The sequence below is a fragment of the Plutella xylostella genome, chromosome 5 (genome assembly GCF_932276165.1).
Source record: "Plutella xylostella chromosome 5, ilPluXylo3.1, whole genome shotgun sequence".
NCBI classification, from domain to species: domain Eukaryota; kingdom Metazoa; phylum Arthropoda; class Insecta; order Lepidoptera; family Plutellidae; genus Plutella; species Plutella xylostella.
This window is the reverse complement of record NC_063985.1, coordinates 6480701-6493914: the sequence shown is the minus strand read 5'-3', so window position 1 is coordinate 6493914 and position 13214 is coordinate 6480701. Positions and strand designations below refer to the sequence as shown.

Below are 13214 nucleotides of genomic sequence, written 5' to 3'. Positions count from 1 at the left end.
CGACCAATTCATTTTAAGTTTAATTCCGAATGACTCTGGCAATTCTGACTTAAATAATTATTGTACTTTTATTAATTATTATTTTTTTACGATTTTTTCAAAGTTGCATAACAATAGATGTTCAGAATGACGAGCTGACACCTTTTTAGGCTGACTATACAACTTTTTCAACATCTTTATATTCATAGAAAACTGAGCTTATATGAGTAGGTGCTTACTTTAGTAAAATATTTCACTGTTTTGAAAGAGAGTTCCTCAGATGTTTGTCGGCCGCAGTACAATGGAGGTGACGGGCGCGCTCACCGGCACATACCTGTCGTTCTTATCAGCCTCGGCTCACAATCGATGCTGTCACTCATTCCTATTTTTCAATGCTCAATACCTCCCATGAATACATCGGTATTCAAAATTACCAGCAAGACGGCGCATCATACAGCGAGCATTGTCTCACCGTTCTCGCGTGAGTTTCTCTTATCAATATTGACAGTTCATTTCATTATATTCGCGTTGAAATTGAATGAATGAAATTAAAAAATCTACCGAGATATATTATGTAGTACATTACATACAAACGCCGTGCCGCTCCACTACAACTAAAAGTAAGTGCAATTCGTGTTTACTCTAACGGAACAAACAAGGAATAAAACGTTATTTAATTAACATGTTTTTTATGATGATATTTACAATAAACTTAGGCAGGAATACACTTCCATTATAAAATGCATAACATAGCAAATATCTTGTAAAGAAAACGTAGTTGACCGATAAAGCTACATTCATTCGGCCTATTGTCTCTCAAAACAATACTAGTGCACAGGAACAACAGATTCAAAGAAAAGAAATGAATATTTTATTCCGAACGGTGACACACATGGAAAGTTTTCTCTTTTTTCATGCAAACTAGCCTGAACAATAGGGAGGGCGGGAGGGGGAGGGGAGGGGCTGCAGTGTCCCTGTTCAGGGCTATACAAACACACTATGCCCATACACACTGTTTGCATTCTCTATTCTTGATTCAGTGACCATAATTTGCTGTGAAAAAGTGTCATCCTGAATAAGGTAGGGTAATTCAGATATCCGCCCTAGACAATAGCTGAAGCTAACAATTTTTTTGCAACACTAGCGCTTACAGAGACTATGGAACTATTAACTAAATACAAATAACTTTCAACTCTGGGCATGATCCGTCGCCATATACTTTGGTCTCACCTAGAGCGGAAATTTTAACTGAAATGCAGCTGATGCAGATTTAGAACCTTGAGCGAGCGAGTGCACTGGCCGGCTTGATTACTCACGCCACTCACCTACACTAAAAACATACAGCTTAAGAAAATAAATACATAAGTCTCCAAGAAAAATAAACAGGTGGATGAACTTTCTTATGATCCGCCCCGACCCCGAGCAACGTACCTACTCGTCATTGAGGTTGAAGGTTGTTGAGCCCATCACTATCTTCAAACAGAAACGGAATATTGAGATGGTTTCCAACAGTTTCTATATTTTTTCATTTCATATTCTCGTAGGTACACGTACCCCCCGTATATTACAATTAAAATCATATCCAATTATAATAGAGTTTCAACAGAGCCAGTAGAATAATCCCTATAAACTACATCTTTAGGTAAATAAAATACACCCAGTTGATTTGTTATTCAGTCGATTTGAATGTTATTTTAGAATGAGAATATTTTAATAAATTGAAATAAAGACAAAGTAGATACATAAACAATAATAAGAAAATGTACTACATTATTGGTCACATAGAGTAGCGGTTTCAGGTCTTTAAAATATAAAATTCTTAAGTTAATTCCATACCTCCCGAAACGTAAATGCAACGCCAACGCCTGAAGTTATCATATACTGTACAAAATATAGTTATACAGGTCACCTTATATCGTTTTTTTTAAGATTTAACCATTCAGGAGGTTAGTCTAGCTTTATGATAATGATATTTCAGGGACCTGCTATCTGTATGCGATAGATACATTGTTGGCAAAGCAACACCCTGTATATACATAATAAACTTATCATATTCTTATTTTATGCTATTAATGAAATATTCCATCACCGCCAGGAGTTGGGGGCTTAGGGTAGAGGTTTCCACATAAACAACCTCTATTTAACAAGTGGCGCGTCTTGTCAAAACAAATGAGTCCTCATTGGCAGTTCATCGGCGCGCCACGAGAGCACGAAGTAGAAAGTCCATTAGATTGGTTACTCCGAGCCGGCGTCAATTTGTGTGTGGATCATTACCGATGCAATACGTGCGGGGAGACTTGCAAGGACCCGTAGGGCTTCTCTAGCTTAACCAAAAACGAACGAATGGAAGCTGTCGCTGAAATGCAACGAGATAAAAATAATATAGTCGTCGTGTGAGCGTTTCGAAACAGAATTTTTCGTAAGCGAGAGTGACCCCTCAGGCGATGACGAGAGTAGGCCTCGTAATCAAAAATGCATCAATAACAATCACAAAGCTAGAGAGCAACGGCTGAAGGTTTACACAATTCATGCGCGGAAATATTTATTTTGATTTAGGAAAACTTACAACACAATTTTTAACATAACAAAAAATATGAAGCTCTTTATATGAATTGGTGAAAAGAACAGAGATCAAAACTACATTTAAGTTCTATTAAAGTATACTGCATAATGCATGAAGAATGTCTGACGTAACAATTGATAAGTTTGGTTTATGCCGATAGTTAATTAACATTATTGTCTTTCTTTAGAGAACCGTTATTATTATAATAGTTATGAATACATTTTATCACATGATAAATTTTAATCCAACAGATGATTATAAGCGAGAAAGGCCATTAAACTAGGTTAGATCAAAATGAGGTTTATAAATTATGAAACTATGTTAAGCAAAGATGAGTAATTTACTATGCAGATTTATATCTTTTAATTTGTGCGAGGATTTGTGGGTGAAGTTTATCATGTACAGTAGGTACGTTTTTATTAAATTAAAATAATAGTTAAGAATAATACAACTGTAAATTTATACCAATTGAAGTACATAAAAAAGTCAAGCTATTTTCATACCATTTTAAATTCTAGGCCCTTTCATTTAATTCGTAATCAACATCAATGTGACCGATGTGCATAATGTCTTTTCATCATTGTAGTTACGAAACCATGTAGCCGAAATTGATTATAATCACTTATATTTCATTAGCTCTACCACACTTTTTAGAAGATGTGATCACGTATAGTGGCGTATAATATGGGAACAGTAAGCGCATATATTATGATATTACGCATATATGTATTATTATGTATATTAAAGTAATAGGTAGGTGGTTCCTGTGCTTGTTTTTTTGAGTGAAGATGAATGAAGGAAATTAGAGTTTCTCTGTTCACAGCGTGCATTAGTCCCCGAGCTTCTTTGTCGCGGTTATTACCGTGCGAACATCTATAAAAAGTAGGAATGTGGTATTTGAAATTTCTAATTGCTACTTGTGTTACATACACACAAGAAATAACGGTGAACGATTCGGTTGCTGCAACAGCGGCTGACCAATGTTATTTGTTAATGTAACACATACCCACATGAAATCTGTGTTAAGTGTTCAAGTATTGAGTTTGATTGCACGCTTAGTAATTTTCATAGATTCTTATCTTTATCGGCGGTCAGTTATTCAAATTTGATTTCCTGTGTTATTGTGGCTAGCAGGCGGTGGGTCGGTAAACTGAGCAGCAGCCAGCACAGTGTGACAACAGTTCGTATCACGGCGGAGTAATTACCGCAGTGCGTCGCCGCCGCGCCCGCCCCTCAGTCGCAGAGCTGCGCTAAGCTCAGATAAACTCGACACATCCATCGAGATCCAATCTTAAATTCATTCCCAATTTTTTTTCGCATTCCAATGCGAGATAAGGCAGTAATGTTCACGATGTGACCCAGAACCTCTGAAAGAGAAAACATAGTCAATAACGAATACAGGCCATTAAGAGTACGATACGGACTTTCAGTGCTTTCGATCGATGGGTATGTAATGGATAGGTTTAATATAATTGATCGTTAGTACAGAATACAATGTTGATCTGTCCTAGAATGCGGCTGGGCGTGCTCGATGCATGTAATCTATTAGTGCTCGTTTTGTTTCAAGTCGCGACGGCATGTAGACTTGTAGATCGCAAGTCATTGTGGACATATAGTTCGAGGTCGCGGATATACGTGATCGTCTCTCTAACGGGCCCAGCTCGGGCACGCTTTACTTAGTTCCTCCTAGTGATCGATGATCGCCTGGTAGCCCGGCCACTGGAGACCTGGGTCGATGTTGTAAATCTGCAATAATTGCCACCCGTAAACCGCAATGTGGTAAACTAAAGGTCGCGTTTTAATTATCGACAGATTTCAACGTAGATATTTGTGAAGCAAACGAGTTGCCAAACTCTGTCGGTTCGTTTACATGGAGTGAGCAAAGATCTGATTATGAGGTGAATGCTACCGCTTCCTAAAGCTGCAATAATGAGCATGTGTTGGAGAGGTAATCTATTGATGTATAAAGTAGGTTGTGGAGTCTGCGCCGGCGACCGCAGTAACGGGACCGGCGGCCCTGCGCGAGCCTGTCTCTGCAATCCAATACACACAACTCCACTAATACTGTTATTAAGTATATTTGTACTCGTATACTTTCTCTCCTCTCGGCCGGTGATCGCCGGCATTCATCACGAGACTCTTCACCGATCGATTCCACATTATTCACTACTCACGATGTGACATCAAGCCGGAATATATTACGAGTTTACGAGTAGTGGTTTCTAATCATGATAACAAAATAAATTTGCTATTTGAAATAAAATACGACTTTAGAAAATATTTCTTAGAAATGCCTGTTTTATTACAATGCACTGACCTGCGAAAATACGGAGGTACTTATCACACATGAAAATTGCAACTTTTTTTGTGTGTGATACCTCTTTCAATTACTTATTTGCATTATTTTCAAAGAAACGGTTGTAAAACGTTTTTTACCCGACTGCCGAAGGAGGAGGGTAATGTTTTTCGATTGTATGTATGTATGTATGTCTGTTTCTTTGTTCCCTCCTGTAGCCTAAACGGCTTGATAGATTTTGATGTTTGATGTATCGTTAGAAGCGTATTGATTGCGCGATGGTTATAGGATATGTAACGTTACATTTAAATGTATACAGCGCCCTCTAGAGGACATAAAGTGATGATCGAAAAAATAATATTTTTCCAACTAGGTATGCCGTGTGGGGTATCAAATGAAAGGGCTTGATTAGCACATTACAAAAATATGCATATTGTAGGTATTTAAATCACAAAACCAAAATTATTGAAAAAAATAATGTTCTTAAACTGAAGCCAGACTACTGACATAAAATAAAAACAACTAAAAAGTTACAAATAAAAAAATATAATTATAAACAAACAAAAAACCCGACTGCATGCTAAAAAGATGAAAACAAGTCTCAATGTTAATGGAGAGTATCGCAGGCGGGGACCATCTTGACCGCCACACAAGGTATCTACCTAATGGTCGAAGCTACCTAACTATCTAAGTAACATTCAGCTAAATGGTGAACCCCCTGCTGGTCCCCGCCTGCGATACTTTCCATTAACATTGAGACTTGTTTTCATCTTTTTAGCATGCAGTCGGGTTTTTTGTTTGTTTATAATTATTATACTATAAACATTTTATAGTATAATATTTATTCAGGAACACTATTAATGGTACCAAAAATATTACTTTACTTTGTACCTCATAAAGGTACTCGTACACGACAAAAAAACAATATAATATATTTGCAGGCTTCCCATTAATTGATATTAACCATATATGTGTTGTTGTGTACCAACTGACAGCCACGAAGCAGCGATCGTTTTAATTTTATTCAATTAAACTGACTTCCATTGGACGGGTTTAGCATCGAGGGTAGTGTGAGAGGCCCGTAGCCTTGATATTGACGAGACAAAGCAATGAAATAAATGCAATGCATGTACATATTTAAACGTTTTTTGCTCATAAGTGTATCTATGTATAAGTTGTTGTACGAGTGTGACAATGTAGCGCGACCCTGTTCGCACGCTCGTGGAGGTGAGCCTCATCCACTTATTGAGTTATTGATGTTCTCTTGACCTGTTTGTGTTGCATTTAGCAATCGCTAGTATCGCCCATAAATTCGATTGAATACGTGCCCCAAAAATTGTTCGAAAAAGCCGCATCACAAGGAAGTCAATTTTAACGGAAAACATTTCAGCTTTTAACGACCAAAAGTTTTTATCGTATCTCATGCATGGAGCCCGGCGCGGCGACCACGCATTTTTGCACTCAGTTCATTTATATGCGTTTGCGTTATCATAAATCCAATCGTAGCATCCAGGTAACTAACTGTTTTCGGATTGTTTTTGTAGTCTGTTGCATAGTTGGCGTTAATTGTAGGTTTTATAGGTGATTTAAGAACTGGTCGTGTTGTGTCGCGGGCTGCGGCTGCGGTCTGGTTCATGGAAGCCACGTGGGGTAACGGGACCGGAGTCTGCGCCGCGCCCGTCGCGAATCAAATATTTATTATCTCGTTATTTTAACGATCCCACGCAAGACGCAACCAAACCATTATTTACGACAGCCACTTGCTTTCACATATTTAACAGTACTCTTACACTATATCATGCATCATTAAGGAATTTAAAATTTTATCTCCTTGGTTTGCCCCAGCGGGTGCCGATTCTGAGGACCTGTGTCGATGCGAGATGTTTATTATTTATACTTCCTATCTGATAATTATATTGTGCATTCATAAACTTTTTTTTCGGTTAGGTAGTCTTCCTCTTTCATATTTCCTACCATATTTTGTTACCTTAAAATTTTTAATGAGGAGTTAGGGTTCAAGCAGAGATGATGTTATTCGTTATAGAGTATACTATAGCCATTTAATTTATTGATACATGTTATCCGCTTCCGGCTGGATTTCTAAAGGGTGATGCAAATACGGAATGTTTAAAAGTCGTAGTAATGATGTTGTTCATAATCACCTCTTGAGTCACTCCCACCCCCTTTCAGCTAACTATAGTGCCACAAACTTATCTGTTCCGGTGACAGCTCAAATAAATCTCTAATATTTCTTAATTCTATAAGATTTTAAGTTTGCTCGTATTGTTATTTCGCTCTTGCGGTGTTAATAAACCCATCTAATGTTTTAAAATATACAATTCATTAGTAAGTAATGAGATATGGATCAATTAAGTTCGCTGTCACCGGAACAGATAAGTTTGTGGCACTATATATACTTGTTATAGTACCCGGTTTAGATTGTTATCACAAGCCAGGTATACCACTCAGACTCATTCAGTTTGGTTTGAATGTCGGCCACCGGCCAGTAGAGCCTACTGAAGTTACAATAAAACGTAGTTTATCGCGTGATGTGCAATAAATTCCTATAAGAAACGCTTTATAAGCACGGTAAGGAAATTGCAAACATAAATAAATGGTTCATCTGATTGCATGCAATCCGATTTGTAGTAACAAATGTTTTAGCGAGCTTCTAGTCACGAAACGAATGGTATCGAAGTAGCTCGCCACCAAATCACGCCCAGGATCTACACAGGGTGCAATTTTATTAGAGAAACTGCCGTTAGCAAGTGTATGTCCCGTCACACTCAATAACTTCAATTATGGGACTGATTCTGAAATCTCGAAGAAAACACCTACAGCTACAAACATATTCCAACCAACTGAACCAATGGCCTTAGCTTATTGTTGTCAATATCAGCAGGCAGGATGAAGGCAGAATACAGAGTTTTGCGGCATTCAGATATAGTATTATAGGACTACATAAAAAAGTTAGCTACATGGATCCAGCATACAACCTCTATGTATGTAGGACCTAAAGAATAGGCGGATTTTGAACTTATCTCTTTTCTCTCTAATAATAACATTTTACCGTATTAATTGCCCCCGGCCGCGACACAAACTGGCTTCCAATAACCCTGACATAATGCTGATATTTATGTGAATATAATTAATTCAATCTCTGCAATATATTGACGAGGATACTATAAAACTTTTTCATTATAAATATGATAATGCCGACTCTAAGTATTACCTAAATCAATATTTGAATTTTTGTTCTTGTTAAAAACGTATCTAATGAAGTTCCCATACTTACTACATAATTGGGCTGTTTGTTTTTCATTCAATTCATCCCTCTACTATGTTGTATACTTACTGTATAAATCAGCTTGCAAAAGTGGTTGTTACCGGATCTGTGAGAATCAAGGTTTAAGTGATCCAGTAATGAAAAGTCGAACAGAATAGCAACGTGAAGGCTTGCCAGCGAGTGATCGCAGGGGAGGGGGCGAGGAATGTGCGGCGGGGGGGAGGGGCACGACGCGGTACTCTATGCACCTACATACCCATACACCACCGACACACTCAAAAACCACCTTTATTGTGTTTCACACAAGAGTTGCGGCCGCTGAACAAGCAACTTGGCCAAAGTATAGGCTCCGCTCCAAAACCTGCCGTCACCCGCGTTGCGCTTTACGCCGCAATGCATCTAGACTTCATACGACGCGGCTTTGAAAATGTACCTATTAAGTATGTTGCACTAGGTGCGCGGAGGAACTTACACAATTCTCGGCCTTGTTACTAAAGAAGTAAGGAGTCTCAGCACAGTGCGGCGCCGGTGACGCGGTGGGTCCTCTTGAAACATTTTTAAAAGGCTGTCGATGTATCGCTCTCGCTGTTGTCTCCCGACTAATGGACCCTGACATTTTGCTAAAAGGCTGCTGACGCTTGTATTTACATAGCTACGAGTAGTTTCTCGATTTCGAATGTCAGAGCACTTGCTTTGCTTACTGCTCGTATCGCATCTATACGGCGCAAGTACCTACAAAATATTCTACAGTTCATTGAATTCAAATATATTTTATAATTGAAACTTTACTTCCCGTAGGTTACAAATTTGAAAGCTTTTGTGAGTCCTTTTTCAGAAGAAAAAGTAGTAAGTGTCTAAAGTAACAAACTATACGCTCTTAATTCAGAAACTCGTACGTCATGCACTCATATTTAGACGAGCGAAGTTACTTAAACTAAAACCACCTAATAAGTTAAAAACATTAATATTGTTGCAATTTTGCGCAGCCAAAAATAACAATAAAATGAACTGAAAAAAATATCTGCACCGGACGTGAAAGGGGTAATTTCAGAAAAAGGACAATGGTTCTTTGTTATAAATCTTCTGAAAAATTAAAGACCAGTGCGGGACAGGCTAAACAAAAAAATATCCTGTTCGCTTTATGCTGGGCTGCGCTTTGTGTTTTTGATTTGCGCTATAGGTATAATAGGCCGTGCATAGCACAGCTAGCATAGGCGAATGCTAGATTTTATCTCCCTGTAACGAGGAGAGCATGTGTGCACTTAGCATTGTAAATTTCTTCATTGGGCTGGAGTATACAATAGACGCCATTTTCCTCTAGACAAGAGAACAATGGACTAGACAGTAACCTTTGACATTAGATTCCAAGACCTCACGAGCTCGGGGCATGCAGAAACTTACGGCTTCTTCCCTTCTAAACCAACTTCTTATCAAATTATATAAATTAGTAGCAGAAGAAATGATTTTATATGAATCAATAAAAAAAATAGTATCAGTTTTGAAATTGGGCCCTTGCCTCTTTAGACCTAGTTTATTTTAATGAAAACGGTTACAGTAGCACCGTTCTTAATACTTAAGAACTTTTTTATTTTTTATATTTAGTAAACAGGCAAGACTAATATGTAAGTACGTAAGTGATAGTTTTAGCACCATTTGGTTTTAGCTAACATTCTTTGAACACTTAAATTTTGCACTTAAGTGTAGTTTTTTTTATAGTTCAGTGTAGTAAAAGCGGATAGTCACGTTGGTAAATAATGTTTACTATAAAAGTAAATCAATAGAAACGAGTCCAAAAGAATTAGCATAAACCATCCGAAGGAAATTGCTGTCTAAATAAGTAGATGACATTTTGTAGACTATTTAAATAGGCAGATAGATAGAATATTCTTTACTTATACACATACAAGAATTCTCGCAACTTATATGTATACTAACTAACATATATTTATGTTCAAAAATGGGGTGGTATTATCACTTAAAGCGATTTTTTAAGACAAACTTGGGTGGAAGGATATTTATGAACAAATATCAAGTGTGCTAGAGAATTCTAGAAATAAAATTTTATAAGAATTATTATTACCTACAAACTAAATATCATATTGCCTACATATTATTATTATTATATGTGGTCAAAAAACAGTAAACATAGGCAGGAAACATAAATTCATTATTATTTTTTACATTTTATCATATACCTAAAATAGCAGTTTTGCCGATAGCATCCGGGGGTTTTTACACTTTTCGCATTTTAGTCCTAAGTCTAAGGCTTCTGTAATAGATTCCTCCATAAGGAACAACTTCATTAGTTTTCATCCAAACTCTAATTTCTGACAAACAAATCAGTTGTTATCTGAAAATAAATGTATTATTATCAACTGGGAAGGCACCGATACGCCCGTGTGCCGTCACGATTTTTTCAGGAATTTCATACACTGCCGCCAGGAATTTCTAATAACGAATTTTAGAATTGTTGCCGAACCATACCGTGCTTAAGATCCTTAAAGCGATGAAAATATAATTCTATGTGATAACGTGTTTTTAAATAGGTACTGCCCTATGTGGAAGCAACATCAAATATTGACATCAATATAAAATATAGTGCCACAATCTTATCTGTTCCGGTGGTCAAAATGTGCAACTAACGAGACGTCATTGTCAAACGTCATTTCGTACTCTGTGCGTTATTTGAGTTGTCAATTTCTGCGAAGAGGCTGACGCTACGTTATTTAATTTGTTTTGTGATTTTCTGCGTGAAAATAATGCCAAAAGCGCTAAAATGTGATGCAAGAAAAGTAATACTAGATATATTGGCTTTTATGCAGGAAGAATAACATATTCAGACGCCTTTAATTCCGTTTGAAAAATTGGAAGAACGAGTTGCAGCTGCTACAGGTTAGTGTTGCCAAATATGACGAATAATTTTACCCATATACTCACATGTAATTTTATTAATATTTTCACCCCATCCCGTGCCCCAGAAGGGGGGACGGGATGGGTCATAATGAAAAGTATATAATCTTTATTTTTCTTTGATTACAGGTGACATGTCACTTTAAATCTTAGGTAGTATACCAAGAAGAATTTCGCGCACCCGCAGCGATTTTAGACGAAATAATGATGATTCATCATCATCATCATCATCAGCCTATGTCAACCCACTGCAGGGTATAGGCCTCCTCCATGTTATGCCAAGTCCCACGGTCCTGTGCTACACTCATCCAGTTTGGTCCAGTCATTCTCCTAATGTCATGATGATGATTAATGACATCTTTTACCTATCAAGGGTTGGCTGGAAGAAATAGCTTTTTGGAAATTAGCCTTTGTACATTGTGTGTTTTTTTTTTAAATTTTATGCTCTTATTTCTTGTTACTTTAGAAAATGTAGAATAAAGTGTTCATAAATAAATAAATAATACCTAATTATTAGTTTTTTTTCAGTCTGTCTATCTCGGTATTTCCACGACCCACAGATCTGATATTACCTATACCATTGTAATCTAGATTTAATCTCCTATATCAGAACATAATTAGAGCTTATTTTATTTCTGTTCGCCGTGTACAAATTTTCCATACAACAAATGTCGTTTGATATGTAATACCCTCTTTCATTTTCTATCGACCCAATATTTTGATTTATCTATACTTATGAATGTACCTAATTATAAAATAGGCAATATCAGAAATGCATTGTCGTTTAAACCTCAAATAGGCAAAATTTAATCGATGGCATCACTGGATTCTATCACAGCGATGCCGTCACCGGAACAGATAAGATTGTGGCACTAACAACATTTTACTTGAACTGATTTGTATGTGATTCTGTAAAAATGATCGTCAATGACATTATCGAGAACGATGCGCCTACGAAGAATGTCTCTCAGAATCACCGGGCATTTCTATAGATGATTCGATCAGCGCCCCTGTATCAAATGTATAGAAAATGCCATGAATTTTTGCTAGATGAGGAATATGTGGATACGTTTACTTTACAATTTCATGCTCGCTGCAGAGTTTACATTCCACGCCGTGGCCCGCATCGCTTCCGCCTGTTGCTATTAGAAATTTGATCTCGATTGAAATACACTCCCGTGCAATGAAAAAGTTCAATTTTGAAAATCACAAAATTACTCCTTAACGGAAAAAAACTAACTTAATGACGCCTTCTGTAGTATGTTTGTACATTTAACGGTGCATCAGAATATTACCATCTAAAAACGTAAATATTTTGTAAAAAAAACCTATTAAATGTTTAAAAAAAATGGGATCACTTTGGTGGCTGTACTTTGTAAGTGGAACTGTTTCTTTGCACGTGAGTGTACTTTTATGGTCGAGACAAAACCAACGTCCACCAACCAAACTATGTATTATTGCATTATTTCAAAATAATACGTGTTAAATTTAAGTTGTTTTTTTATACAATAATCTTGAAAGTGGGATTTTGGACTGGAAAGTTTTTTGTGAGTCAAAATGTTGTGTCAAATCGATTCGTTAGTACTTAATAATACACAAAACACGTAAAATCACTAAGATAAGTGATAAGTGACTCAATTTTATTTCAATAACTTCTGACTATATGTAAATGTATAATAAACCCTGTTTTCTTTATAAAATGTAAGAAAAAGGTGCAATTACTCGAATTCAGTTTGCGTAACATTTAATTTAGTAATTGAGTGACGTGTAGGAATTTCTGGTGATATATTTGCTCAAAGGAATTCTCCACGATATCGTATAGGTACTACCGAGGTAGATACGACATAAGTAAGAGAAGGCACGTCTGTTTGATAAATTTCGGCAGATAGGTAGAAAGTGGCACAGCTGACTTCGACGGCGATGACGTGGGAAGATTCACGTGTGTGGATAAATTAGTTTACATTTTCCCAGAACTAACAGTGAGATAGGCTTTGACTCGTTAAATATTTGGACTTAAAACATTTTGTTTGAGAAGAGTGAACCTACTAGTTTATTTATTAAACATAAAACGAATGTACATTAACAGCATAATTTTCAAATTCCATTTATTTCTAGCAATTGCAATAAGTACATAAAATAGATATGAGAAGGAAGTCTTGTTTTACCCATAATAACAACAC

At 36.8% G+C, this 13214-nt stretch overlaps 1 protein-coding gene across 1 annotated transcript in view; it reads left to right on the top strand.

The window, feature by feature from the left end:
• LOC105389187 overlaps window positions 1–13214 on the top strand; it is a 34162-nt gene that overhangs the window by 9551 nt on the left and 11397 nt on the right. The window lies entirely within an intron of this gene.